At 45.5% G+C, this 26,219-nt stretch overlaps 36 non-coding genes across 36 annotated transcripts; 18 read left to right on the top strand and 18 right to left on the bottom strand.

Annotated features, from left to right (window-relative positions):
- Positions 1-826: 826 nt before the first annotated feature.
- LOC134621562 (5S ribosomal RNA) lies at positions 827-945 on the bottom strand. The gene has a single exon (XR_010092315.1). It is a non-coding gene; the product is annotated as a 5S ribosomal RNA (ribosomal RNA).
- A 357-nt stretch (positions 946-1,302) lies between these two features.
- Positions 1,303-1,421, top strand: LOC134622141 (5S ribosomal RNA). The gene has a single exon (XR_010092844.1). It is a non-coding gene; the product is annotated as a 5S ribosomal RNA (ribosomal RNA).
- An 848-nt stretch (positions 1,422-2,269) lies between these two features.
- Positions 2,270-2,388, bottom strand: LOC134621561 (5S ribosomal RNA). The gene has a single exon (XR_010092314.1). It is a non-coding gene; the product is annotated as a 5S ribosomal RNA (ribosomal RNA).
- A 357-nt stretch (positions 2,389-2,745) lies between these two features.
- Positions 2,746-2,864, top strand: LOC134621488 (5S ribosomal RNA). The gene has a single exon (XR_010092245.1). It is a non-coding gene; the product is annotated as a 5S ribosomal RNA (ribosomal RNA).
- Positions 2,865-3,712: 848 nt separating this feature from the next.
- Positions 3,713-3,831, bottom strand: LOC134621560 (5S ribosomal RNA). The gene has a single exon (XR_010092313.1). It is a non-coding gene; the product is annotated as a 5S ribosomal RNA (ribosomal RNA).
- Positions 3,832-4,188: 357 nt separating this feature from the next.
- On the top strand, positions 4,189-4,307 carry LOC134621477 (5S ribosomal RNA). The gene has a single exon (XR_010092234.1). It is a non-coding gene; the product is annotated as a 5S ribosomal RNA (ribosomal RNA).
- An 848-nt stretch (positions 4,308-5,155) lies between these two features.
- Positions 5,156-5,274, bottom strand: LOC134621709 (5S ribosomal RNA). Its single transcript, XR_010092455.1, has one exon. It is a non-coding gene; the product is annotated as a 5S ribosomal RNA (ribosomal RNA).
- Positions 5,275-5,631: 357 nt separating this feature from the next.
- On the top strand, positions 5,632-5,750 carry LOC134621465 (5S ribosomal RNA). Its single transcript, XR_010092223.1, has one exon. It is a non-coding gene; the product is annotated as a 5S ribosomal RNA (ribosomal RNA).
- Positions 5,751-6,598: 848 nt separating this feature from the next.
- On the bottom strand, positions 6,599-6,717 carry LOC134621558 (5S ribosomal RNA). The gene has a single exon (XR_010092311.1). It is a non-coding gene; the product is annotated as a 5S ribosomal RNA (ribosomal RNA).
- Positions 6,718-7,074: 357 nt separating this feature from the next.
- Positions 7,075-7,193, top strand: LOC134622122 (5S ribosomal RNA). The gene has a single exon (XR_010092825.1). It is a non-coding gene; the product is annotated as a 5S ribosomal RNA (ribosomal RNA).
- Positions 7,194-8,041: 848 nt separating this feature from the next.
- On the bottom strand, positions 8,042-8,160 carry LOC134621557 (5S ribosomal RNA). Its single transcript, XR_010092310.1, has one exon. It is a non-coding gene; the product is annotated as a 5S ribosomal RNA (ribosomal RNA).
- Positions 8,161-8,517: 357 nt separating this feature from the next.
- LOC134621453 (5S ribosomal RNA) lies at positions 8,518-8,636 on the top strand. Its single transcript, XR_010092211.1, has one exon. It is a non-coding gene; the product is annotated as a 5S ribosomal RNA (ribosomal RNA).
- An 848-nt stretch (positions 8,637-9,484) lies between these two features.
- Positions 9,485-9,603, bottom strand: LOC134621556 (5S ribosomal RNA). Its single transcript, XR_010092309.1, has one exon. It is a non-coding gene; the product is annotated as a 5S ribosomal RNA (ribosomal RNA).
- A 357-nt stretch (positions 9,604-9,960) lies between these two features.
- Positions 9,961-10,079, top strand: LOC134622121 (5S ribosomal RNA). The gene has a single exon (XR_010092824.1). It is a non-coding gene; the product is annotated as a 5S ribosomal RNA (ribosomal RNA).
- An 849-nt stretch (positions 10,080-10,928) lies between these two features.
- LOC134622223 (5S ribosomal RNA) lies at positions 10,929-11,047 on the bottom strand. The gene has a single exon (XR_010092921.1). It is a non-coding gene; the product is annotated as a 5S ribosomal RNA (ribosomal RNA).
- A 357-nt stretch (positions 11,048-11,404) lies between these two features.
- LOC134622306 (5S ribosomal RNA) lies at positions 11,405-11,523 on the top strand. Its single transcript, XR_010092998.1, has one exon. It is a non-coding gene; the product is annotated as a 5S ribosomal RNA (ribosomal RNA).
- An 848-nt stretch (positions 11,524-12,371) lies between these two features.
- Positions 12,372-12,490, bottom strand: LOC134621660 (5S ribosomal RNA). Its single transcript, XR_010092409.1, has one exon. It is a non-coding gene; the product is annotated as a 5S ribosomal RNA (ribosomal RNA).
- A 357-nt stretch (positions 12,491-12,847) lies between these two features.
- On the top strand, positions 12,848-12,966 carry LOC134622120 (5S ribosomal RNA). Its single transcript, XR_010092823.1, has one exon. It is a non-coding gene; the product is annotated as a 5S ribosomal RNA (ribosomal RNA).
- An 849-nt stretch (positions 12,967-13,815) lies between these two features.
- On the bottom strand, positions 13,816-13,934 carry LOC134622221 (5S ribosomal RNA). The gene has a single exon (XR_010092919.1). It is a non-coding gene; the product is annotated as a 5S ribosomal RNA (ribosomal RNA).
- A 357-nt stretch (positions 13,935-14,291) lies between these two features.
- LOC134622294 (5S ribosomal RNA) lies at positions 14,292-14,410 on the top strand. Its single transcript, XR_010092987.1, has one exon. It is a non-coding gene; the product is annotated as a 5S ribosomal RNA (ribosomal RNA).
- Positions 14,411-15,258: 848 nt separating this feature from the next.
- On the bottom strand, positions 15,259-15,377 carry LOC134622220 (5S ribosomal RNA). The gene has a single exon (XR_010092918.1). It is a non-coding gene; the product is annotated as a 5S ribosomal RNA (ribosomal RNA).
- Positions 15,378-15,734: 357 nt separating this feature from the next.
- On the top strand, positions 15,735-15,853 carry LOC134622119 (5S ribosomal RNA). The gene has a single exon (XR_010092822.1). It is a non-coding gene; the product is annotated as a 5S ribosomal RNA (ribosomal RNA).
- An 849-nt stretch (positions 15,854-16,702) lies between these two features.
- Positions 16,703-16,821, bottom strand: LOC134622218 (5S ribosomal RNA). The gene has a single exon (XR_010092917.1). It is a non-coding gene; the product is annotated as a 5S ribosomal RNA (ribosomal RNA).
- Positions 16,822-17,178: 357 nt separating this feature from the next.
- LOC134622282 (5S ribosomal RNA) lies at positions 17,179-17,297 on the top strand. Its single transcript, XR_010092976.1, has one exon. It is a non-coding gene; the product is annotated as a 5S ribosomal RNA (ribosomal RNA).
- Positions 17,298-18,145: 848 nt separating this feature from the next.
- Positions 18,146-18,264, bottom strand: LOC134622217 (5S ribosomal RNA). The gene has a single exon (XR_010092916.1). It is a non-coding gene; the product is annotated as a 5S ribosomal RNA (ribosomal RNA).
- Positions 18,265-18,621: 357 nt separating this feature from the next.
- LOC134622118 (5S ribosomal RNA) lies at positions 18,622-18,740 on the top strand. The gene has a single exon (XR_010092821.1). It is a non-coding gene; the product is annotated as a 5S ribosomal RNA (ribosomal RNA).
- An 849-nt stretch (positions 18,741-19,589) lies between these two features.
- On the bottom strand, positions 19,590-19,708 carry LOC134622216 (5S ribosomal RNA). The gene has a single exon (XR_010092915.1). It is a non-coding gene; the product is annotated as a 5S ribosomal RNA (ribosomal RNA).
- A 357-nt stretch (positions 19,709-20,065) lies between these two features.
- On the top strand, positions 20,066-20,184 carry LOC134622271 (5S ribosomal RNA). Its single transcript, XR_010092965.1, has one exon. It is a non-coding gene; the product is annotated as a 5S ribosomal RNA (ribosomal RNA).
- An 848-nt stretch (positions 20,185-21,032) lies between these two features.
- On the bottom strand, positions 21,033-21,151 carry LOC134622215 (5S ribosomal RNA). Its single transcript, XR_010092914.1, has one exon. It is a non-coding gene; the product is annotated as a 5S ribosomal RNA (ribosomal RNA).
- Positions 21,152-21,508: 357 nt separating this feature from the next.
- On the top strand, positions 21,509-21,627 carry LOC134622259 (5S ribosomal RNA). Its single transcript, XR_010092954.1, has one exon. It is a non-coding gene; the product is annotated as a 5S ribosomal RNA (ribosomal RNA).
- An 848-nt stretch (positions 21,628-22,475) lies between these two features.
- Positions 22,476-22,594, bottom strand: LOC134622214 (5S ribosomal RNA). The gene has a single exon (XR_010092913.1). It is a non-coding gene; the product is annotated as a 5S ribosomal RNA (ribosomal RNA).
- A 357-nt stretch (positions 22,595-22,951) lies between these two features.
- Positions 22,952-23,070, top strand: LOC134622245 (5S ribosomal RNA). The gene has a single exon (XR_010092942.1). It is a non-coding gene; the product is annotated as a 5S ribosomal RNA (ribosomal RNA).
- Positions 23,071-23,918: 848 nt separating this feature from the next.
- LOC134622213 (5S ribosomal RNA) lies at positions 23,919-24,037 on the bottom strand. Its single transcript, XR_010092912.1, has one exon. It is a non-coding gene; the product is annotated as a 5S ribosomal RNA (ribosomal RNA).
- A 357-nt stretch (positions 24,038-24,394) lies between these two features.
- LOC134621506 (5S ribosomal RNA) lies at positions 24,395-24,513 on the top strand. Its single transcript, XR_010092262.1, has one exon. It is a non-coding gene; the product is annotated as a 5S ribosomal RNA (ribosomal RNA).
- An 848-nt stretch (positions 24,514-25,361) lies between these two features.
- LOC134622212 (5S ribosomal RNA) lies at positions 25,362-25,480 on the bottom strand. Its single transcript, XR_010092911.1, has one exon. It is a non-coding gene; the product is annotated as a 5S ribosomal RNA (ribosomal RNA).
- Positions 25,481-25,837: 357 nt separating this feature from the next.
- Positions 25,838-25,956, top strand: LOC134622233 (5S ribosomal RNA). The gene has a single exon (XR_010092931.1). It is a non-coding gene; the product is annotated as a 5S ribosomal RNA (ribosomal RNA).
- The last annotated feature ends 263 nt before the right edge of the window (positions 25,957-26,219 follow it).

Genomic DNA, 26,219 nt, shown 5'->3' with positions numbered 1-26,219 from the left:
GCAGAGGGCGCTGCTGCTCACTCAGTGGAGGCAGCTTCAGGAAAGGCTTCGTGACAACGCTCCTGATTGCCTTTCGCTTTTGTGTAAAACAAAAAAACAACAAGAACGAAATATTTAGGAAATGCACAAACTTATTTATTCCGTAAATGCAGAAAACGTCTATGGCTAGTCCGTCTGGGCTCAGTAGTGAGGAACTTGTTAACCTTGTAGTGTGCAGCAGGCACAGTGTCCACCTGACACCCATGAGCAACGAGTTTTAATTCTTATTGGCTGCTGGCTGCGGTCCCGAAGAATACTGCGTAAATGCGCATCAATGTGATACCCTGAGCAGGGAACACGATATCATGGAGTTTCTAACATGGAGCAAGGTGAAGGTGATGCTACTATCCAGGACAGCCCCTGCTTAGCTTCAGAGGTCAGATGAGTTCAGGCGTGGTATGGCCGTAAGTGAGAGGCTTCCTCGACAACGGGGTTCATGTAGATACTGTAACCCATTTTGTTGTGATTTAAAAAACAATTTAGAGTGAAGGATATTGATTGGTTTCTATTTTTTTTAATACCTGCACATGACAGCACAGCTGTAATGCATACTCAATGCTGCAAACTTCACGTCATAAACATTTGTGAGTGTGTGCACAAAAACATCTACAGGTGCTCTGTGCATGTACAGTGATATTGATATAACGCTTGAAGATTTTGACATTACTACATGAGTGGGAGAGCTCTTTGCGCAAGACTCACTAACCATCCTATTAGAAAATGAGCTAAAAGAGTGCCTCAGATTCGTTTCAATATTTAAACTGTCATTTGCGTGTTGAAGTGCAAAAGCTTACAGCACCCGGTATTCCCGGGCGGTCACCCATCCAAGTACTGACCAGGCCCGGCCCTGCTTGGCTGCCGAGATCAGACGAGATCGGGCGTGTTCAGGGCGGTATGGCCGTAAGCGAGGGAACGCTTCAGAAACAGCCTTTTTATACATGCTGTGATGACACAGTCATGCTTACGTTTTCATGTTCTGTATACAAGCTGAATTCTCCAAACCGCAAAAATGTTGGACTTCCAAATGGTCCTAACACACTGTGTGCTCGCTGTCACTTTAACACTGTGCTGTGAGAACCTAACATGTGTTATTATCGTGATGTTACTGCGGGAAAAGCATTTTTGCAGCTCAATGTTGAAGCTGCAGTTAACAACAAAGGTTTGCATGTTCTCGCTGTAACACATGAAGTTTAGCACAATACTATAGTTTAAACGCTGTGACATTTGCAGCCTATAAAAGGTCTTTTATAGCGGGCTTCACTCGCTTACGGCCATACCACCCTGAACACGCCCGATCTCGTCTGATCTCGGAAGCTAAGCAGGGTCGGGCCTGGTCAGTACTTGGATGGGAGACCGCCTGGGAATACCAGGTGCGGTAAGCTTTTGCACTTCAACACACAAACGGCAGAGGGCGCTGCTGCTCACTCAGTGGAGGCAGCTTCAGGAAAGGCTTCGTGACAACGCTCCTGATTGCCTTTCGCTTTTGTGTAAAACAAAAAAACAACAAGAACGAAATATTTAGGAAATGCACAAACTTATTTATTCCGTAAATGCAGAAAATGTCTATGGCTAGTCCGTCTGGGCTCAGTAGTGAGGAACTTGTTAACCTTGTAGTGTGCAGCAGGCACAGTGTCCACCTGACACCCATGAGCAACGAGTTTTAATTCTTATTGGCTGCTGGCTGCGGTCCCGAAGAATACTGCGTAAATGCGCATCAATGTGATACCCTGAGCAGGGAACACGATATCATGGAGTTTCTAACATGGAGCAAGGTGAAGGTGATGCTACTATCCAGGACAGCCCCTGCTTAGCTTCAGAGGTCAGATGAGCTCAGGCGTGGTATGGCCGTAAGTGAGAGGCTTCCTCGACAACGGGGTTCATGTAGATACTGTAACCCATTTTGTTGTGATTTAAAAAACAATTTAGAGTGAAGGATATTGATTGGTTTCTATTTTTTTTAATACCTGCACATGACAGCACAGCTGTAATGCATACTCAATGCTGCAAACTTCACGTCATAAACATTTGTGAGTGTGTGCACAAAAACATCTACAGGTGCTCTGTGCATGTACAGTGATATTGATATAACGCTTGAAGATTTTGACATTACTACATCAGTGGGAGAGCTCTTTGCGCAAGACTCACTAACCATCCTATTAGAAAATGAGCTAAAAGAGTGCCTCAGATTCGTTTCAATATTTAAACTGTCATTTGCGTGTTGAAGTGCAAAAGCTTACAGCACCCGGTATTCCCGGGCGGTCACCCATCCAAGTACTGACCAGGCCCGGCCCTGCTTGGCTGCCGAGATCAGACGAGATCGGGCGTGTTCAGGGCGGTATGGCCGTAAGCGAGGGAACGCTTCAGAAACAGCCTTTTTATACATGCTGTGATGACACAGTCATGCTTACGTTTTCATGTTCTGTATACAAGCTGAATTCTCCAAACCGCAAAAATGTTGGACTTCCAAATGGTCCTAACACACTGTGTGCTCGCTGTCACTTTAACACTGTGCTGTGAGAACCTAACATGTGTTATTATCGTGATGTTACTGCGGGAAAAGCATTTTTGCAGCTCAATGTTGAAGCTGCAGTTAACAACAAAGGTTTGCATGTTCTCGCTGTAACACATGAAGTTTAGCACAATACTATAGTTTAAACGCTGTGACATTTGCAGCCTATAAAAGGTCTTTTATAGCGGGCTTCACTGGCTTACGGCCATACCACCCTGAACACGCCCGATCTCGTCTGATCTCGGAAGCTAAGCAGGGTCGGGCCTGGTCAGTACTTGGATGGGAGACCGCCTGGGAATACCAGGTGCTGTAAGCTTTTGCACTTCAACACACAAACGGCAGAGGGCGCTGCTGCTCACTCAGTGGAGGCAGCTTCAGGAAAGGCTTCGTGACAACGCTCCTGATTGCCTTTCGCTTTTGTGTAAAACAAAAAAACAACAAGAACGAAATATTTAGGAAATGCACAAACTTATTTATTCCGTAAATGCAGAAAACGTCTATGGCTAGTCCGTCTGGGCTCAGTAGTGAGGAACTTGTTAACCTTGTAGTGTGCAGCAGGCACAGTGTCCACCTGACACCCATGAGCAACGAGTTTTAATTCTTATTGGCTGCTGGCTGCGGTCCCGAAGAATACTGCGTAAATGCGCATCAATGTGATACCCTGAGCAGGGAACACGATATCATGGAGTTTCTAACATGGAGCAAGGTGAAGGTGATGCTACTATCCAGGACAGCCCCTGCTTAGCTTCAGAGGTCAGATGAGCTCAGGCGTGGTATGGCCGTAAGTGAGAGGCTTCCTCGACAACGGGGTTCATGTAGATACTGTAACCCATTTTGTTGTGATTTAAAAAACAATTTAGAGTGAAGGATATTGATTGGTTTCTATTTTTTTTAATACCTGCACATGACAGCACAGCTGTAATGCATACTCAATGCTGCAAACTTCACGTCATAAACATTTGTGAGTGTGTGCACAAAAACATCTACAGGTGCTCTGTGCATGTACAGTGATATTGATATAACGCTTGAAGATTTTGACATTACTACATCAGTGGGAGAGCTCTTTGCGCAAGACTCACTAACCATCCTATTAGAAAATGAGCTAAAAGAGTGCCTCAGATTCGTTTCAATATTTAAACTGTCATTTGCGTGTTGAAGTGCAAAAGCTTACAGCACCCGGTATTCCCGGGCGGTCACCCATCCAAGTACTGACCAGGCCCGGCCCTGCTTGGCTGCCGAGATCAGACGAGATCGGGCGTGTTCAGGGCGGTATGGCCGTAAGCGAGGGAACGCTTCAGAAACAGCCTTTTTATACATGCTGTGATGACACAGTCATGCTTACGTTTTCATGTTCTGTATACAAGCTGAATTCTCCAAACCGCAAAAATGTTGGACTTCCAAATGGTCCTAACACACTGTGTGCTCGCTGTCACTTTAACACTGTGCTGTGAGAACCTAACATGTGTTATTATCGTGATGTTACTGCGGGAAAAGCATTTTTGCAGCTCAATGTTGAAGCTGCAGTTAACAACAAAGGTTTGCATGTTCTCGCTGTAACACATGAAGTTTAGCACAATACTATAGTTTAAACGCTGTGACATTTGCAGCCTATAAAAGGTCTTTTATAGCGGGCTTCACTGGCTTACGGCCATACCACCCTGAACACGCCCGATCTCGTCTGATCTCGGAAGCTAAGCAGGGTCGGGCCTGGTCAGTACTTGGATGGGAGACCGCCTGGGAATACCAGGTGCTGTAAGCTTTTGCACTTCAACACACAAACGGCAGAGGGCGCTGCTGCTCACTCAGTGGAGGCAGCTTCAGGAAAGGCTTCGTGACAACGCTCCTGATTGCCTTTCGCTTTTGTGTAAAACAAAAAAACAACAAGAACGAAATATTTAGGAAATGCACAAACTTATTTATTCCGTAAATGCAGAAAACGTCTATGGCTAGTCCGTCTGGGCTCAGTAGTGAGGAACTTGTTAACCTTGTAGTGTGCAGCAGGCACAGTGTCCACCTGACACCCATGAGCAACGAGTTTTAATTCTTATTGGCTGCTGGCTGCGGTCCCGAAGAATACTGCGTAAATGCGCATCAATGTGATACCCTGAGCAGGGAACACGATATCATGGAGTTTCTAACATGGAGCAAGGTGAAGGTGATGCTACTATCCAGGACAGCCCCTGCTTAGCTTCAGAGGTCAGATGAGTTCAGGCGTGGTATGGCCGTAAGTGAGAGGCTTCCTCGACAACGGGGTTCATGTAGATACTGTAACCCATTTTGTTGTGATTTAAAAAACAATTTAGAGTGAAGGATATTGATTGGTTTCTATTTTTTTTAATACCTGCACATGACAGCACAGCTGTAATGCATACTCAATGCTGCAAACTTCACGTCATAAACATTTGTGAGTGTGTGCACAAAAACATCTACAGGTGCTCTGTGCATGTACAGTGATATTGATATAACGCTTGAAGATTTTGACATTACTACATGAGTGGGAGAGCTCTTTGCGCAAGACTCACTAACCATCCTATTAGAAAATGAGCTAAAAGAGTGCCTCAGATTCGTTTCAATATTTAAACTGTCATTTGCGTGTTGAAGTGCAAAATCTTACAGCACCCGGTATTCCCGGGCGGTCACCCATCCAAGTACTGACCAGGCCCGGCCCTGCTTGGCTGCCGAGATCAGACGAGATCGGGCGTGTTCAGGGCGGTATGGCCGTAAGCGAGGGAACGCTTCAGAAACAGCCTTTTTATACATGCTGTGATGACACAGTCATGCTTACGTTTTCATGTTCTGTATACAAGCTGAATTCTCCAAACCGCAAAAATGTTGGACTTCCAAATGGTCCTAACACACTGTGTGCTCGCTGTCACTTTAACACTGTGCTGTGAGAACCTAACATGTGTTATTATCGTGATGTTACTGCGGGAAAAGCATTTTTGCAGCTCAATGTTGAAGCTGCAGTTAACAACAAAGGTTTGCATGTTCTCGCTGTAACACATGAAGTTTAGCACAATACTATAGTTTAAACGCTGTGACATTTGCAGCCTATAAAAGGTCTTTTATAGCGGGCTTCACTCGCTTACGGCCATACCACCCTGAACACGCCCGATCTCGTCTGATCTCGGAAGCTAAGCAGGGTCGGGCCTGGTCAGTACTTGGATGGGAGACCGCCTGGGAATACCAGGTGCTGTAAGCTTTTGCACTTCAACACACAAACGGCAGAGGGCGCTGCTGCTCACTCAGTGGAGGCAGCTTCAGGAAAGGCTTCGTGACAACGCTCCTGATTGCCTTTCGCTTTTGTGTAAAACAAAAAAACAACAAGAACGAAATATTTAGGAAATGCACAAACTTATTTATTCCGTAAATGCAGAAAATGTCTATGGCTAGTCCGTCTGGGCTCAGTAGTGAGGAACTTGTTAACCTTGTAGTGTGCAGCAGGCACAGTGTCCACCTGACACCCATGAGCAACGAGTTTTAATTCTTATTGGCTGCTGGCTGCGGTCCCGAAGAATACTGCGTAAATGCGCATCAATGTGATACCCTGAGCAGGGAACACGATATCATGGAGTTTCTAACATGGAGCAAGGTGAAGGTGATGCTACTATCCAGGACAGCCCCTGCTTAGCTTCAGAGGTCAGATGAGCTCAGGCGTGGTATGGCCGTAAGTGAGAGGCTTCCTCGACAACGGGGTTCATGTAGATACTGTAACCCATTTTGTTGTGATTTAAAAAACAATTTAGAGTGAAGGATATTGATTGGTTTCTATTTTTTTTAATACCTGCACATGACAGCACAGCTGTAATGCATACTCAATGCTGCAAACTTCACGTCATAAACATTTGTGAGTGTGTGCACAAAAACATCTACAGGTGCTCTGTGCATGTACAGTGATATTGATATAACGCTTGAAGATTTTGACATTACTACATCAGTGGGAGAGCTCTTTGCGCAAGACTCACTAACCATCCTATTAGAAAATGAGCTAAAAGAGTGCCTCAGATTCGTTTCAATATTTAAACTGTCATTTGCGTGTTGAAGTGCAAAAGCTTACAGCACCCGGTATTCCCGGGCGGTCACCCATCCAAGTACTGACCAGGCCCGGCCCTGCTTGGCTGCCGAGATCAGACGAGATCGGGCGTGTTCAGGGCGGTATGGCCGTAAGCGAGGGAACGCTTCAGAAACAGCCTTTTTATACATGCTGTGATGACACAGTCATGCTTACGTTTTCATGTTCTGTATACAAGCTGAATTCTCCAAACCGCAAAAATGTTGGACTTCCAAATGGTCCTAACACACTGTGTGCTCGCTGTCACTTTAACACTGTGCTGTGAGAACCTAACATGTGTTATTATCGTGATGTTACTGCGGGAAAAGCATTTTTGCAGCTCAATGTTGAAGCTGCAGTTAACAACAAAGGTTTGCATGTTCTCGCTGTAACACATGAAGTTTAGCACAATACTATAGTTTAAACGCTGTGACATTTGCAGCCTATAAAAGGTCTTTTATAGCGGGCTTCACTGGCTTACGGCCATACCACCCTGAACACGCCCGATCTCGTCTGATCTCGGAAGCCAAGCAGGGTCGGGCCTGGTCAGTACTTGGATGGGAGACCGCCTGGGAATACCAGGTGCTGTAAGCTTTTGCACTTCAACACACAAACGGCAGAGGGCGCTGCTGCTCACTCAGTGGAGGCAGCTTCAGGAAAGGCTTCGTGACAACGCTCCTGATTGCCTTTCGCTTTTGTGTAAAACAAAAAAACAACAAGAACGAAATATTTAGGAAATGCACAAACTTATTTATTCCGTAAATGCAGAAAATGTCTATGGCTAGTCCGTCTGGGCTCAGTAGTGAGGAACTTGTTAACCTTGTAGTGTGCAGCAGGCACAGTGTCCACCTGACACCCATGAGCAACGAGTTTTAATTCTTATTGGCTGCTGGCTGCGGTCCCGAAGAATACTGCGTAAATGCGCATCAATGTGATACCCTGAGGAGGGAACACGATATCATGGAGTTTCTAACATGGAGCAAGGTGAAGGCGATGCTACTATCCAGGACAGCCCCTGCTTAGCTTCAGAGGTCAGATGAGTTCAGGCGTGGTATGGCCGTAAGTGAGAGGCTTCCTCGACAACGGGGTTCATGTAGATACTGTAACCCATTTTGTTGTGATTTAAAAAACAATTTAGAGTGAAGGATATTGATTGGTTTCTATTTTTTTTAATACCTGCACATGACAGCACAGCTGTAATGCATACTCAATGCTGCAAACTTCACGTCATAAACATTTGTGAGTGTGTGCACAAAAACATCTACAGGTGCTCTGTGCATGTACAGTGATATTGATATAACGCTTGAAGATTTTGACATTACTACATCAGTGGGAGAGCTCTTTGCGCAAGACTCACTAACCATCCTATTAGAAAATGAGCTAAAAGAGTGCCTCAGATTCGTTTCAATATTTAAACTGTCATTTGCGTGTTGAAGTGCAAAAGCTTACAGCACCCGGTATTCCCGGGCGGTCACCCATCCAAGTACTGACCAGGCCCGGCCCTGCTTGGCTGCCGAGATCAGACGAGATCGGGCGTGTTCAGGGCGGTATGGCCGTAAGCGAGGGAACGCTTCAGAAACAGCCTTTTTATACATGCTGTGATGACACAGTCATGCTTACGTTTTCATGTTCTGTATACAAGCTGAATTCTCCAAACCGCAAAAATGTTGGACTTCCAAATGGTCCTAACACACTGTGTGCTCGCTGTCACTTTAACACTGTGCTGTGAGAACCTAACATGTGTTATTATCGTGATGTTACTGCGGGAAAAGCATTTTTGCAGCTCAATGTTGAAGCTGCAGTTAACAACAAAGGTTTGCATGTTCTCGCTGTAACACATGAAGTTTAGCACAATACTATAGTTTAAACGCTGTGACATTTGCAGCCTATAAAAGGTCTTTTATAGCGGGCTTCACTCGCTTACGGCCATACCACCCTGAACACGCCCGATCTCGTCTGATCTCGGAAGCTAAGCAGGGTCGGGCCTGGTCAGTACTTGGATGGGAGACCGCCTGGGAATACCAGGTGCTGTAAGCTTTTGCACTTCAACACACAAACGGCAGAGGGCGCTGCTGCTCACTCAGTGGAGGCAGCTTCAGGAAAGGCTTCGTGACAACGCTCCTGATTGCCTTTCGCTTTTGTGTAAAACAAAAAAACAACAAGAACGAAATATTTAGGAAATGCACAAACTTATTTATTCCGTAAATGCAGAAAATGTCTATGGCTAGTCCGTCTGGGCTCAGTAGTGAGGAACTTGTTAACCTTGTAGTGTGCAGCAGGCACAGTGTCCACCTGACACCCATGAGCAACGAGTTTTAATTCTTATTGGCTGCTGGCTGCGGTCCCGAAGAATACTGCGTAAATGCGCATCAATGTGATACCCTGAGCAGGGAACACGATATCATGGAGTTTCTAACATGGAGCAAGGTGAAGGTGATGCTACTATCCAGGACAGCCCCTGCTTAGCTTCAGAGGTCAGATGAGCTCAGGCGTGGTATGGCCGTAAGTGAGAGGCTTCCTCGACAACGGGGTTCATGTAGATACTGTAACCCATTTTGTTGTGATTTAAAAAACAATTTAGAGTGAAGGATATTGATTGGTTTCTATTTTTTTTAATACCTGCACATGACAGCACAGCTGTAATGCATACTCAATGCTGCAAACTTCACGTCATAAACATTTGTGAGTGTGTGCACAAAAACATCTACAGGTGCTCTGTGCATGTACAGTGATATTGATATAACGCTTGAAGATTTTGACATTACTACATCAGTGGGAGAGCTCTTTGCGCAAGACTCACTAACCATCCTATTAGAAAATGAGCTAAAAGAGTGCCTCAGATTCGTTTCAATATTTAAACTGTCATTTGCGTGTTGAAGTGCAAAAGCTTACAGCACCCGGTATTCCCGGGCGGTCACCCATCCAAGTACTGACCAGGCCCGGCCCTGCTTGGCTGCCGAGATCAGACGAGATCGGGCGTGTTCAGGGCGGTATGGCCGTAAGCGAGGGAACGCTTCAGAAACAGCCTTTTTATACATGCTGTGATGACACAGTCATGCTTACGTTTTCATGTTCTGTATACAAGCTGAATTCTCCAAACCGCAAAAATGTTGGACTTCCAAATGGTCCTAACACACTGTGTGCTCGCTGTCACTTTAACACTGTGCTGTGAGAACCTAACATGTGTTATTATCGTGATGTTACTGCGGGAAAAGCATTTTTGCAGCTCAATGTTGAAGCTGCAGTTAACAACAAAGGTTTGCATGTTCTCGCTGTAACACATGAAGTTTAGCACAATACTATAGTTTAAACGCTGTGACATTTGCAGCCTATAAAAGGTCTTTTATAGCGGGCTTCACTGGCTTACGGCCATACCACCCTGAACACGCCCGATCTCGTCTGATCTCGGAAGCCAAGCAGGGTCGGGCCTGGTCAGTACTTGGATGGGAGACCGCCTGGGAATACCAGGTGCTGTAAGCTTTTGCACTTCAACACACAAACGGCAGAGGGCGCTGCTGCTCACTCAGTGGAGGCAGCTTCAGGAAAGGCTTCGTGACAACGCTCCTGATTGCCTTTCGCTTTTGTGTAAAACAAAAAAACAACAAGAACGAAATATTTAGGAAATGCACAAACTTATTTATTCCGTAAATGCAGAAAATGTCTATGGCTAGTCCGTCTGGGCTCAGTAGTGAGGAACTTGTTAACCTTGTAGTGTGCAGCAGGCACAGTGTCCACCTGACACCCATGAGCAACGAGTTTTAATTCTTATTGGCTGCTGGCTGCGGTCCCGAAGAATACTGCGTAAATGCGCATCAATGTGATACCCTGAGGAGGGAACACGATATCATGGAGTTTCTAACATGGAGCAAGGTGAAGGTGATGCTACTATCCAGGACAGCCCCTGCTTAGCTTCAGAGGTCAGATGAGTTCAGGCGTGGTATGGCCGTAAGTGAGAGGCTTCCTCGACAACGGGGTTCATGTAGATACTGTAACCCATTTTGTTGTGATTTAAAAAACAATTTAGAGTGAAGGATATTGATTGGTTTCTATTTTTTTTAATACCTGCACATGACAGCACAGCTGTAATGCATACTCAATGCTGCAAACTTCACGTCATAAACATTTGTGAGTGTGTGCACAAAAACATCTACAGGTGCTCTGTGCATGTACAGTGATATTGATATAACGCTTGAAGATTTTGACATTACTACATCAGTGGGAGAGCTCTTTGCGCAAGACTCACTAACCATCCTATTAGAAAATGAGCTAAAAGAGTGCCTCAGATTCGTTTCAATATTTAAACTGTCATTTGCGTGTTGAAGTGCAAAAAGCTTACAGCACCCGGTATTCCCAGGCGGTCACCCATCCAAGTACTGACCAGGCCCGGCCCTGCTTGGCTGCCGAGATCAGACGAGATCGGGCGTGTTCAGGGCGGTATGGCCGTAAGCGAGGGAACGCTTCAGAAACAGCCTTTTTATACATGCTGTGATGACACAGTCATGCTTACGTTTTCATGTTCTGTATACAAGCTGAATTCTCCAAACCGCAAAAATGTTGGACTTCCAAATGGTCCTAACACACTGTGTGCTCGCTGTCACTTTAACACTGTGCTGTGAGAACCTAACATGTGTTATTATCGTGATGTTACTGCGGGAAAAGCATTTTTGCAGCTCAATGTTGAAGCTGCAGTTAACAACAAAGGTTTGCATGTTCTCGCTGTAACACATGAAGTTTAGCACAATACTATAGTTTAAACGCTGTGACATTTGCAGCCTATAAAAGGTCTTTTATAGCGGGCTTCACTGGCTTACGGCCATACCACCCTGAACACGCCCGATCTCGTCTGATCTCGGAAGCTAAGCAGGGTCGGGCCTGGTCAGTACTTGGATGGGAGACCGCCTGGGAATACCAGGTGCTGTAAGCTTTTGCACTTCAACACACAAACGGCAGAGGGCGCTGCTGCTCACTCAGTGGAGGCAGCTTCAGGAAAGGCTTCGTGACAACGCTCCTGATTGCCTTTCGCTTTTGTGTAAAACAAAAAAACAACAAGAACGAAATATTTAGGAAATGCACAAACTTATTTATTCCGTAAATGCAGAAAATGTCTATGGCTAGTCCGTCTGGGCTCAGTAGTGAGGAACTTGTTAACCTTGTAGTGTGCAGCAGGCACAGTGTCCACCTGACACCCATGAGCAACGAGTTTTAATTCTTATTGGCTGCTGGCTGCGGTCCCGAAGAATACTGCGTAAATGCGCATCAATGTGATACCCTGAGCAGGGAACACGATATCATGGAGTTTCTAACATGGAGCAAGGTGAAGGTGATGCTACTATCCAGGACAGCCCCTGCTTAGCTTCAGAGGTCAGATGAGCTCAGGCGTGGTATGGCCGTAAGTGAGAGGCTTCCTCGACAACGGGGTTCATGTAGATACTGTAACCCATTTTGTTGTGATTTAAAAAACAATTTAGAGTGAAGGATATTGATTGGTTTCTATTTTTTTTAATACCTGCACATGACAGCACAGCTGTAATGCATACTCAATGCTGCAAACTTCACGTCATAAACATTTGTGAGTGTGTGCACAAAAACATCTACAGGTGCTCTGTGCATGTACAGTGATATTGATATAACGCTTGAAGATTTTGACATTACTACATCAGTGGGAGAGCTCTTTGCGCAAGACTCACTAACCATCCTATTAGAAAATGCGCTAAAAGAGTGCCTCAGATTCGTTTCAATATTTAAACTGTCATTTGCGTGTTGAAGTGCAGAAGCTTACAGCACCCGGTATTCCCAGGCAGTCACCCATCCAAGTACTGACCAGGCCCGGCCCTGCTTGGCTGCCGAGATCAGACGAGATCGGGCGTGTTCAGGGCGGTATGGCCGTAAGCGAGGGAACGCTTCAGAAACAGCCTTTTTATACATGCTGTGATGACACAGTCATGCTTACGTTTTCATGTTCTGTATACAAGCTGAATTCTCCAAACCGCAAAAATGTTGGACTTCCAAATGGTCCTAACACACTGTGTGCTCGCTGTCACTTTAACACTGTGCTGTGAGAACCTAACATGTGTTATTATCGTGATGTTACTGCGGGAAAAGCATTTTTGCAGCTCAATGTTGAAGCTGCAGTTAACAACAAAGGTTTGCATGTTCTCGCTGTAACACATGAAGTTTAGCACAATACTATAGTTTAAACGCTGTGACATTTGCAGCCTATAAAAGGTCTTTTATAGCGGGCTTCACTGGCTTACGGCCATACCACCCTGAACACGCCCGATCTCGTCTGATCTCGGAAGCCAAGCAGGGTCGGGCCTGGTCAGTACTTGGATGGGAGACCGCCTGGGAATACCAGGTGCTGTAAGCTTTTGCACTTCAACACACAAACGGCAGAGGGCGCTGCTGCTCACTCAGTGGAGGCAGCTTCAGGAAAGGCTTCGTGACAACGCTCCTGATTGCCTTTCGCTTTTGTGTAAAACAAAAAAACAACAAGAACGAAATATTTAGGAAATGCACAAACTTATTTATTCCGTAAATGCAGAAAATGTCTATGGCTAGTCCGTCTGGGCTCAGTAGTGAGGAACTTGTTAACCTTGTAGTGTGCAGCAGGCACAGTGTCCACCTGACACCCATGAGCAACGAGTTTTAATTCTTATTGGCTGCTGGCTGCGGTCCCGAAGAATACTGCGTAAATGCGCATCAATGTGATACCCTGAGCAGGGAACACGATATCATGGAGTTTCTAACATGGAGCAAGGTGAAGGTGATGCTACTATCCAGGACAGCCCCTGCTTAGCTTCAGAGGTCAGATGAGTTCAGGCGTGGTATGGCCGTAAGTGAGAGGCTTCCTCGACAACGGGGTTCATGTAGATACTGTAACCCATTTTGTTGTGATTTAAAAAACAATTTAGAGTGAAGGATATTGATTGGTTTCTATTTTTTTTAATACCTGCACATGACAGCACAGCTGTAATGCATACTCAATGCTGCAAACTTCACGTCATAAACATTTGTGAGTGTGTGCACAAAAACATCTACAGGTGCTCTGTGCATGTACAGTGATATTGATATAACGCTTGAAGATTTTGACATTACTACATCAGTGGGAGAGCTCTTTGCGCAAGACTCACTAACCATCCTATTAGAAAATGAGCTAAAAGAGTGCCTCAGATTCGTTTCAATATTTAAACTGTCATTTGCGTGTTGAAGTGCAAAAAGCTTACAGCACCCGGTATTCCCAGGCGGTCACCCATCCAAGTACTGACCAGGCCCGGCCCTGCTTGGCTGCCGAGATCAGACGAGATCGGGCGTGTTCAGGGCGGTATGGCCGTAAGCGAGGGAACGCTTCAGAAACAGCCTTTTTATACATGCTGTGATGACACAGTCATGCTTACGTTTTCATGTTCTGTATACAAGCTGAATTCTCCAAACCGCAAAAATGTTGGACTTCCAAATGGTCCTAACACACTGTGTGCTCGCTGTCACTTTAACACTGTGCTGTGAGAACCTAACATGTGTTATTATCGTGATGTTACTGCGGGAAAAGCATTTTTGCAGCTCAATGTTGAAGCTGCAGTTAACAACAAAGGTTTGCATGTTCTCGCTGTAACACATGAAGTTTAGCACAATACTATAGTTTAAACGCTGTGACATTTGCAGCCTATAAAAGGTCTTTTATAGCGGGCTTCACTGGCTTACGGCCATACCACCCTGAACACGCCCGATCTCGTCTGATCTCGGAAGCTAAGCAGGGTCGGGCCTGGTCAGTACTTGGATGGGAGACCGCCTGGGAATACCAGGTGCTGTAAGCTTTTGCACTTCAACACACAAACGGCAGAGGGCGCTGCTGCTCACTCAGTGGAGGCAGCTTCAGGAAAGGCTTCGTGACAACGCTCCTGATTGCCTTTCGCTTTTGTGTAAAACAAAAAAACAACAAGAACGAAATATTTAGGAAATGCACAAACTTATTTATTCCGTAAATGCAGAAAATGTCTATGGCTAGTCCGTCTGGGCTCAGTAGTGAGGAACTTGTTAACCTTGTAGTGTGCAGCAGGCACAGTGTCCACCTGACACCCATGAGCAACGAGTTTTAATTCTTATTGGCTGCTGGCTGCGGTCCCGAAGAATACTGCGTAAATGCGCATCAATGTGATACCCTGAGGAGGGAACACGATATCATGGAGTTTCTAACATGGAGCAAGGTGAAGGTGATGCTACTATCCAGGACAGCCCCTGCTTAGCTTCAGAGGTCAGATGAGCTCAGGCGTGGTATGGCCGTAAGTGAGAGGCTTCCTCGACAACGGGGTTCATGTAGATACTGTAACCCATTTTGTTGTGATTTAAAAAACAATTTAGAGTGAAGGATATTGATTGGTTTCTATTTTTTTTAATACCTGCACATGACAGCACAGCTGTAATGCATACTCAATGCTGCAAACTTCACATCATAAACATTTGTGAGTGTGTGCACAAAAACATCTACAGGTGCTCTGTGCATGTACAGTGATATTGATATAACGCTTGAAGATTTTGACATTACTACATCAGTGGGAGAGCTCTTTGCGCAAGACTCACTAACCATCCTATTAGAAAATGAGCTAAAAGAGTGCCTCAGATTCGTTTCAATATTTAAACTGTCATTTGCGTGTTGAAGTGCAAAAGCTTACAGCACCCGGTATTCCCAGGCGGTCACCCATCCAAGTACTGACCAGGCCCGGCCCTGCTTGGCTGCCGAGATCAGACGAGATCGGGCGTGTTCAGGGCGGTATGGCCGTAAGCGAGGGAACGCTTCAGAAACAGCCTTTTTATACATGCTGTGATGACACAGTCATGCTTACGTTTTCATGTTCTGTATACAAGCTGAATTCTCCAAACCGCAAAAATGTTGGACTTCCAAATGGTCCTAACACACTGTGTGCTCGCTGTCACTTTAACACTGTGCTGTGAGAACCTAACATGTGTTATTATCGTGATGTTACTGCGGGAAAAGCATTTTTGCAGCTCAATGTTGAAGCTGCAGTTAACAACAAAGGTTTGCATGTTCTCGCTGTAACACATGAAGTTTAGCACAATACTATAGTTTAAACGCTGTGACATTTGCAGCCTATAAAAGGTCTTTTATAGCGGGCTTCACTGGCTTACGGCCATACCACCCTGAACACGCCCGATCTCGTCTGATCTCGGAAGCCAAGCAGGGTCGGGCCTGGTCAGTACTTGGATGGGAGACCGCCTGGGAATACCAGGTGCTGTAAGCTTTTGCACTTCAACACACAAACGGCAGAGGGCGCTGCTGCTCACTCAGTGGAGGCAGCTTCAGGAAAGGCTTCGTGACAACGCTCCTGATTGCCTTTCGCTTTTGTGTAAAACAAAAAAACAACAAGAACGAAATATTTAGGAAATGCACAAACTTATTTATTCCGTAAATGCAGAAAATGTCTATGGCTAGTCCGTCTGGGCTCAGTAGTGAGGAACTTGTTAACCTTGTAGTGTGCAGCAGGCACAGTGTCCACCTGACACCCATGAGCAACGAGTTTTAATTCTTATTGGCTGCTGGCTGCGGTCCCGAAGAATACTGCGTAAATGCGCATCAATGTGATACCCTGAGCAGGGAACACGATATCATGGAGTTTCTAACATGGAGCAAGGTGAAGGTGATGCTACTATCCAGGACAGCCCCTGCTTAGCTTCAGAGGTCAGATGAGTTCAGGCGTGGTATGGCCGTAAGTGAGAGGCTTCCTCGACAACGGGGTTCATGTAGATACTGTAACCCATTTTGTTGTGATTTAAAAAACAATTTAGAGTGAAGGATATTGATTGGTTTCTATTTTTTTTAATACCTGCACATGACAGCACAGCTGTAATGCATACTCAATGCTGCAAACTTCACGTCATAAACATTTGTGAGTGTGTGCACAAAAACATCTACAGGTGCTCTGTGCATGTACAGTGATATTGATATAACGCTTGAAGATTTTGACATTACTACATCAGTGGGAGAGCTCTTTGCGCAAGACTCACTAACCATCCTATTAGAAAATGAGCTAAAAGAGTGCCTCAGATTCGTTTCAATATTTAAACTGTCATTTGCGTGTTGAAGTGCAAAAAGCTTACAGCACCCGGTATTCCCAGGCGGTCACCCATCCAAGTACTGACCAGGCCCGGCCCTGCTTGGCTGCCGAGATCAGACGAGATCGGGCGTGTTCAGGGCGGTATGGCCGTAAGCGAGGGAACGCTTCAGAAACAGCCTTTTTATACATGCTGTGATGACACAGTCATGCTTACGTTTTCATGTTCTGTATACAAGCTGAATTCTCCAAACCGCAAAAATGTTGGACTTCCAAATGGTCCTAACACACTGTGTGCTCGCTGTCACTTTAACACTGTGCTGTGAGAACCTAACATGTGTTATTATCGTGATGTTACTGCGGGAAAAGCATTTTTGCAGCTCAATGTTGAAGCTGCAGTTAACAACAAAGGTTTGCATGTTCTCGCTGTAACACATGAAGTTTAGCACAATACTATAGTTTAAACGCTGTGACATTTGCAGCCTATAAAAGGTCTTTTATAGCGGGCTTCACTGGCTTACGGCCATACCACCCTGAACACGCCCGATCTCGTCTGATCTCGGAAGCTAAGCAGGGTCGGGCCTGGTCAGTACTTGGATGGGAGACCGCCTGGGAATACCAGGTGCTGTAAGCTTTTGCACTTCAACACACAAACGGCAGAGGGCGCTGCTGCTCACTCAGTGGAGGCAGCTTCAGGAAAGGCTTCGTGACAACGCTCCTGATTGCCTTTCGCTTTTGTGTAAAACAAAAAAACAACAAGAACGAAATATTTAGGAAATGCACAAACTTATTTATTCCGTAAATGCAGAAAATGTCTATGGCTAGTCCGTCTGGGCTCAGTAGTGAGGAACTTGTTAACCTTGTAGTGTGCAGCAGGCACAGTGTCCACCTGACACCCATGAGCAACGAGTTTTAATTCTTATTGGCTGCTGGCTGCGGTCCCGAAGAATACTGCGTAAATGCGCATCAATGTGATACCCTGAGCAGGGAACACGATATCATGGAGTTTCTAACATGGAGCAAGGTGAAGGTGATGCTACTATCCAGGACAGCCCCTGCTTAGCTTCAGAGGTCAGATGAGCTCAGGCGTGGTATGGCCGTAAGTGAGAGGCTTCCTCGACAACGGGGTTCATGTAGATACTGTAACCCATTTTGTTGTGATTTAAAAAACAATTTAGAGTGAAGGATATTGATTGGTTTCTATTTTTTTTAATACCTGCACATGACAGCACAGCTGTAATGCATACTCAATGCTGCAAACTTCACGTCATAAACATTTGTGAGTGTGTGCACAAAAACATCTACAGGTGCTCTGTGCATGTACAGTGATATTGATATAACGCTTGAAGATTTTGACATTACTACATCAGTGGGAGAGCTCTTTGCGCAAGACTCACTAACCATCCTATTAGAAAATGAGCTAAAAGAGTGCCTCAGATTCGTTTCAATATTTAAACTGTCATTTGCGTGTTGAAGTGCAAAAGCTTACAGCACCCGGTATTCCCAGGCGGTCACCCATCCAAGTACTGACCAGGCCCGGCCCTGCTTGGCTGCCGAGATCAGACGAGATCGGGCGTGTTCAGGGCGGTATGGCCGTAAGCGAGGGAACGCTTCAGAAACAGCCTTTTTATACATGCTGTGATGACACAGTCATGCTTACGTTTTCATGTTCTGTATACAAGCTGAATTCTCCAAACCGCAAAAATGTTGGACTTCCAAATGGTCCTAACACACTGTGTGCTCGCTGTCACTTTAACACTGTGCTGTGAGAACCTAACATGTGTTATTATCGTGATGTTACTGCGGGAAAAGCATTTTTGCAGCTCAATGTTGAAGCTGCAGTTAACAACAAAGGTTTGCATGTTCTCGCTGTAACACATGAAGTTTAGCACAATACTATAGTTTAAACGCTGTGACATTTGCAGCCTATAAAAGGTCTTTTATAGCGGGCTTCACTCGCTTACGGCCATACCACCCTGAACACGCCCGATCTCGTCTGATCTCGGAAGCCAAGCAGGGTCGGGCCTGGTCAGTACTTGGATGGGAGACCGCCTGGGAATACCAGGTGCTGTAAGCTTTTGCACTTCAACACACAAACGGCAGAGGGCGCTGCTGCTCACTCAGTGGAGGCAGCTTCAGGAAAGGCTTCGTGACAACGCTCCTGATTGCCTTTCGCTTTTGTGTAAAACAAAAAAACAACAAGAACGAAATATTTAGGAAATGCACAAACTTATTTATTCCGTAAATGCAGAAAATGTCTATGGCTAGTCCGTCTGGGCTCAGTAGTGAGGAACTTGTTAACCTTGTAGTGTGCAGCAGGCACAGTGTCCACCTGACACCCATGAGCAACGAGTTTTAATTCTTATTGGCTGCTGGCTGCGGTCCCGAAGAATACTGCGTAAATGCGCATCAATGTGATACCCTGAGCAGGGAACACGATATCATGGAGTTTCTAACATGGAGCAAGGTGAAGGTGATGCTACTATCCAGGACAGCCCCTGCTTAGCTTCAGAGGTCAGATGAGTTCAGGCGTGGTATGGCCGTAAGTGAGAGGCTTCCTCGACAACGGGGTTCATGTAGATACTGTAACCCATTTTGTTGTGATTTAAAAAACAATTTAGAGTGAAGGATATTGATTGGTTTCTATTTTTTTTAATACCTGCACATGACAGCACAGCTGTAATGCATACTCAATGCTGCAAACTTCACGTCATAAACATTTGTGAGTGTGTGCACAAAAACATCTACAGGTGCTCTGTGCATGTACAGTGATATTGATATAACGCTTGAAGATTTTGACATTACTACATCAGTGGGAGAGCTCTTTGCGCAAGACTCACTAACCATCCTATTAGAAAATGAGCTAAAAGAGTGCCTCAGATTCGTTTCAATATTTAAACTGTCATTTGCGTGTTGAAGTGCAAAAAGCTTACAGCACCCGGTATTCCCAGGCGGTCACCCATCCAAGTACTGACCAGGCCCGGCCCTGCTTGGCTGCCGAGATCAGACGAGATCGGGCGTGTTCAGGGCGGTATGGCCGTAAGCGAGGGAACGCTTCAGAAACAGCCTTTTTATACATGCTGTGATGACACAGTCATGCTTACGTTTTCATGTTCTGTATACAAGCTGAATTCTCCAAACCGCAAAAATGTTGGACTTCCAAATGGTCCTAACACACTGTGTGCTCGCTGTCACTTTAACACTGTGCTGTGAGAACCTAACATGTGTTATTATCGTGATGTTACTGCGGGAAAAGCATTTTTGCAGCTCAATGTTGAAGCTGCAGTTAACAACAAAGGTTTGCATGTTCTCGCTGTAACACATGAAGTTTAGCACAATACTATAGTTTAAACGCTGTGACATTTGCAGCCTATAAAAGGTCTTTTATAGCGGGCTTCACTGGCTTACGGCCATACCACCCTGAACACGCCCGATCTCGTCTGATCTCGGAAGCTAAGCAGGGTCGGGCCTGGTCAGTACTTGGATGGGAGACCGCCTGGGAATACCAGGTGCTGTAAGCTTTTGCACTTCAACACACAAACGGCAGAGGGCGCTGCTGCTCACTCAGTGGAGGCAGCTTCAGGAAAGGCTTCGTGACAACGCTCCTGATTGCCTTTCGCTTTTGTGTAAAACAAAAAAACAACAAGAACGAAATATTTAGGAAATGCACAAACTTATTTATTCCGTAAATGCAGAAAATGTCTATGGCTAGTCCGTCTGGGCTCAGTAGTGAGGAACTTGTTAACCTTGTAGTGTGCAGCAGGCACAGTGTCCACCTGACACCCATGAGCAACGAGTTTTAATTCTTATTGGCTGCTGGCTGCGGTCCCGAAGAATACTGCGTAAATGCGCATCAATGTGATACCCTGAGGAGGGAACACGATATCATGGAGTTTCTAACATGGAGCAAGGTGAAGGTGATGCTACTATCCAGGACAGCCCCTGCTTAGCTTCAGAGGTCAGATGAGTTCAGGCGTGGTATGGCCGTAAGTGAGAGGCTTCCTCGACAACGGGGTTCATGTAGATACTGTAACCCATTTTGTTGTGATTTAAAAAACAATTTAGAGTGAAGGATATTGATTGGTTTCTATTTTTTTTAATACCTGCACATGACAGCACAGCTGTAATGCATACTCAATGCTGCAAACTTCACATCATAAACATTTGTGAGTGTGTGCACAAAAACATCTACAGGTGCTCTGTGCATGTACAGTGATATTGATATAACGCTTGAAGATTTTGACATTACTACATCAGTGGGAGAGCTCTTTGCGCAAGACTCACTAACCATCCTATTAGAAAATGAGCTAAAAGAGTGCCTCAGATTCGTTTCAATATTTAAACTGTCATTTGCGTGTTGAAGTGCAAAAGCTTACAGCACCCGGTATTCCCAGGCGGTCACCCATCCAAGTACTGACCAGGCCCGGCCCTGCTTGGCTGCCGAGATCAGACGAGATCGGGCGTGTTCAGGGCGGTATGGCCGTAAGCGAGGGAACGCTTCAGAAACAGCCTTTTTATACATGCTGTGATGACACAGTCATGCTTACGTTTTCATGTTCTGTATACAAGCTGAATTCTCCAAACCGCAAAAATGTTGGACTTCCAAATGGTCCTAACACACTGTGTGCTCGCTGTCACTTTAACACTGTGCTGTGAGAACCTAACATGTGTTATTATCGTGATGTTACTGCGGGAAAAGCATTTTTGCAGCTCAATGTTGAAGCTGCAGTTAACAACAAAGGTTTGCATGTTCTCGCTGTAACACATGAAGTTTAGCACAATACTATAGTTTAAACGCTGTGACATTTGCAGCCTATAAAAGGTCTTTTATAGCGGGCTTCACTCGCTTACGGCCATACCACCCTGAACACGCCCGATCTCGTCTGATCTCGGAAGCTAAGCAGGGTCGGGCCTGGTCAGTACTTGGATGGGAGACCGCCTGGGAATACCAGGTGCTGTAAGCTTTTGCACTTCAACACACAAACGGCAGAGGGCGCTGCTGCTCACTCAGTGGAGGCAGCTTCAGGAAAGGCTTCGTGACAACGCTCCTGATTGCCTTTCGCTTTTGTGTAAAACAAAAAAACAACAAGAACGAAATATTTAGGAAATGCACAAACTTATTTATTCCGTAAATGCAGAAAATGTCTATGGCTAGTCCGTCTGGGCTCAGTAGTGAGGAACTTGTTAACCTTGTAGTGTGCAGCAGGCACAGTGTCCACCTGACACCCATGAGCAACGAGTTTTAATTCTTATTGGCTGCTGGCTGCGGTCCCGAAGAATACTGCGTAAATGCGCATCAATGTGATACCCTGAGCAGGGAACACGATATCATGGAGTTTCTAACATGGAGCAAGGTGAAGGTGATGCTACTATCCAGGACAGCCCCTGCTTAGCTTCAGAGGTCAGATGAGCTCAGGCGTGGTATGGCCGTAAGTGAGAGGCTTCCTCGACAACGGGGTTCATGTAGATACTGTAACCCATTTTGTTGTGATTTAAAAAACAATTTAGAGTGAAGGATATTGATTGGTTTCTATTTTTTTTAATACCTGCACATGACAGCACAGCTGTAATGCATACTCAATGCTGCAAACTTCACGTCATAAACATTTGTGAGTGTGTGCACAAAAACATCTACAGGTGCTCTGTGCATGTACAGTGATATTGATATAACGCTTGAAGATTTTGACATTACTACATCAGTGGGAGAGCTCTTTGCGCAAGACTCACTAACCATCCTATTAGAAAATGAGCTAAAAGAGTGCCTCAGATTCGTTTCAATATTTAAACTGTCATTTGCGTGTTGAAGTGCAAAAGCTTACAGCACCCGGTATTCCCAGGCGGTCACCCATCCAAGTACTGACCAGGCCCGGCCCTGCTTGGCTGCCGAGATCAGACGAGATCGGGCGTGTTCAGGGCGGTATGGCCGTAAGCGAGGGAACGCTTCAGAAACAGCCTTTTTATACATGCTGTGATGACACAGTCATGCTTACGTTTTCATGTTCTGTATACAAGCTGAATTCTCCAAACCGCAAAAATGTTGGACTTCCAAATGGTCCTAACACACTGTGTGCTCGCTGTCACTTTAACACTGTGCTGTGAGAACCTAACATGTGTTATTATCGTGATGTTACTGCGGGAAAAGCATTTTTGCAGCTCAATGTTGAAGCTGCAGTTAACAACAAAGGTTTGCATGTTCTCGCTGTAACACATGAAGTTTAGCACAATACTATAGTTTAAACGCTGTGACATTTGCAGCCTATAAAAGGTCTTTTATAGCGGGCTTCACTGGCTTACGGCCATACCACCCTGAACACGCCCGATCTCGTCTGATCTCGGAAGCTAAGCAGGGTCGGGCCTGGTCAGTACTTGGATGGGAGACCGCCTGGGAATACCAGGTGCTGTAAGCTTTTGCACTTCAACACACAAACGGCAGAGGGCGCTGCTGCTCACTCAGTGGAGGCAGCTTCAGGAAAGGCTTCGTGACAACGCTCCTGATTGCCTTTCGCTTTTGTGTAAAACAAAAAAACAACAAGAACGAAATATTTAGGAAATGCACAAACTTATTTATTCCGTAAATGCAGAAAATGTCTATGGCTAGTCCGTCTGGGCTCAGTAGTGAGGAACTTGTTAACCTTGTAGTGTGCAGCAGGCACAGTGTCCACCTGACACCCATGAGCAACGAGTTTTAATTCTTATTGGCTGCTGGCTGCGGTCCCGAAGAATACTGCGTAAATGCGCATCAATGTGATACCCTGAGGAGGGAACACGATATCATGGAGTTTCTAACATGGAGCAAGGTGAAGGTGATGCTACTATCCAGGACAGCCCCTGCTTAGCTTCAGAGGTCAGATGAGTTCAGGCGTGGTATGGCCGTAAGTGAGAGGCTTCCTCGACAACGGGGTTCATGTAGATACTGTAACCCATTTTGTTGTGATTTAAAAAACAATTTAGAGTGAAGGATATTGATTGGTTTCTATTTTTTTTAATACCTGCACATGACAGCACAGCTGTAATGCATACTCAATGCTGCAAACTTCACATCATAAACATTTGTGAGTGTGTGCACAAAAACATCTACAGGTGCTCTGTGCATGTACAGTGATATTGATATAACGCTTGAAGATTTTGACATTACTACATCAGTGGGAGAGCTCTTTGCGCAAGACTCACTAACCATCCTATTAGAAAATGAGCTAAAAGAGTGCCTCAGATTCGTTTCAATATTTAAACTGTCATTTGCGTGTTGAAGTGCAAAAGCTTACAGCACCCGGTATTCCCAGGCGGTCACCCATCCAAGTACTGACCAGGCCCGGCCCTGCTTGGCTGCCGAGATCAGACGAGATCGGGCGTGTTCAGGGCGGTATGGCCGTAAGCGAGGGAACGCTTCAGAAACAGCCTTTTTATACATGCTGTGATGACACAGTCATGCTTACGTTTTCATGTTCTGTATACAAGCTGAATTCTCCAAACCGCAAAAATGTTGGACTTCCAAATGGTCCTAACACACTGTGTGCTCGCTGTCACTTTAACACTGTGCTGTGAGAACCTAACATGTGTTATTATCGTGATGTTACTGCGGGAAAAGCATTTTTGCAGCTCAATGTTGAAGCTGCAGTTAACAACAAAGGTTTGCATGTTCTCGCTGTAACACATGAAGTTTAGCACAATACTATAGTTTAAACGCTGTGACATTTGCAGCCTATAAAAGGTCTTTTATAGCGGGCTTCACTCGCTTACGGCCATACCACCCTGAACACGCCCGATCTCGTCTGATCTCGGAAGCTAAGCAGGGTCGGGCCTGGGCAGTACTTGGATGGGAGACCGCCTGGGAATACCAGGTGCTGTAAGCTTTTGCACTTCAACACACAAACGGCAGAGGGCGCTGCTGCTCACTCAGTGGAGGCAGCTTCAGGAAAGGCTTCGTGACAACGCTCCTGATTGCCTTTCGCTTTTGTGTAAAACAAAAAAACAACAAGAACGAAATATTTAGGAAATGCACAAACTTATTTATTCCGTAAATGCAGAAAATGTCTATGGCTAGTCCGTCTGGGCTCAGTAGTGAGGAACTTGTTAACCTTGTAGTGTGCAGCAGGCACAGTGTCCACCTGACACCCATGAGCAACGAGTTTTAATTCTTATTGGCTGCTGGCTGCGGTCCCGAAGAATACTGCGTAAATGCGCATCAATGTGATACCCTGAGCAGGGAACACGATATCATGGAGTTTCTAACATGGAGCAAGGTGAAGGTGATGCTACTATCCAGGACAGCCCCTGCTTAGCTTCAGAGGTCAGATGAGCTCAGGCGTGGTATGGCCGTAAGTGAGAGGCTTCCTCGACAACGGGGTTCATGTAGATACTGTAACCCATTTTGTTGTGATTTAAAAAACAATTTAGAGTGAAGGATATTGATTGGTTTCTATTTTTTTTAATACCTGCACATGACAGCACAGCTGTAATGCATACTCAATGCTGCAAACTTCACGTCATAAACATTTGTGAGTGTGTGCACAAAAACATCTACAGGTGCTCTGTGCATGTACAGTGATATTGATATAACGCTTGAAGATTTTGACATTACTACATCAGTGGGAGAGCTCTTTGCGCAAGACTCACTAACCATCCTATTAGAAAATGAGCTAAAAGAGTGCCTCAGATTCGTTTCAATATTTAAACTGTCATTTGCGTGTTGAAGTGCAAAAGCTTACAGCACCCGGTATTCCCAGGCGGTCACCCATCCAAGTACTGACCAGGCCCGGCCCTGCTTGGCTGCCGAGATCAGACGAGATCGGGCGTGTTCAGGGCGGTATGGCCGTAAGCGAGGGAACGCTTCAGAAACAGCCTTTTTATACATGCTGTGATGACACAGTCATGCTTACGTTTTCATGTTCTGTATACAAGCTGAATTCTCCAAACCGCAAAAATGTTGGACTTCCAAATGGTCCTAACACACTGTGTGCTCGCTGTCACTTTAACACTGTGCTGTGAGAACCTAACATGTGTTATTATCGTGATGTTACTGCGGGAAAAGCATTTTTGCAGCTCAATGTTGAAGCTGCAGTTAACAACAAAGGTTTGCATGTTCTCGCTGTAACACATGAAGTTTAGCACAATACTATAGTTTAAACGCTGTGACATTTGCAGCCTATAAAAGGTCTTTTATAGCGGGCTTCACTCGCTTACGGCCATACCACCCTGAACACGCCCGATCTCGTCTGATCTCGGAAGCTAAGCAGGGTCGGGCCTGGTCAGTACTTGGATGGGAGACCGCCTGGGAATACCAGGTGCTGTAAGCTTTTGCACTTCAACACACAAACGGCAGAGGGCGCTGCTGCTCACTCAGTGGAGGCAGCTTCAGGAAAGGCTTCGTGACAACGCTCCTGATTGCCTTTCGCTTTTGTGTAAAACAAAAAAACAACAAGAACGAAATATTTAGGAAATGCACAAACTTATTTATTCCGTAAATGCAGAAAATGTCTATGGCTAGTCCGTCTGGGCTCAGTAGTGAGGAACTTGTTAACCTTGTAGTGTGCAGCAGGCACAGTGTCCACCTGACACC

The sequence above is a fragment of the Pelmatolapia mariae genome, linkage group LG23, assembly GCF_036321145.2.
Source record: "Pelmatolapia mariae isolate MD_Pm_ZW linkage group LG23, Pm_UMD_F_2, whole genome shotgun sequence".
NCBI classification, from domain to species: domain Eukaryota; kingdom Metazoa; phylum Chordata; class Actinopteri; order Cichliformes; family Cichlidae; genus Pelmatolapia; species Pelmatolapia mariae.
The sequence above is the reverse complement of the archived record's forward strand: the minus strand, read 5'-3'. Positions and strand labels throughout refer to the sequence as shown.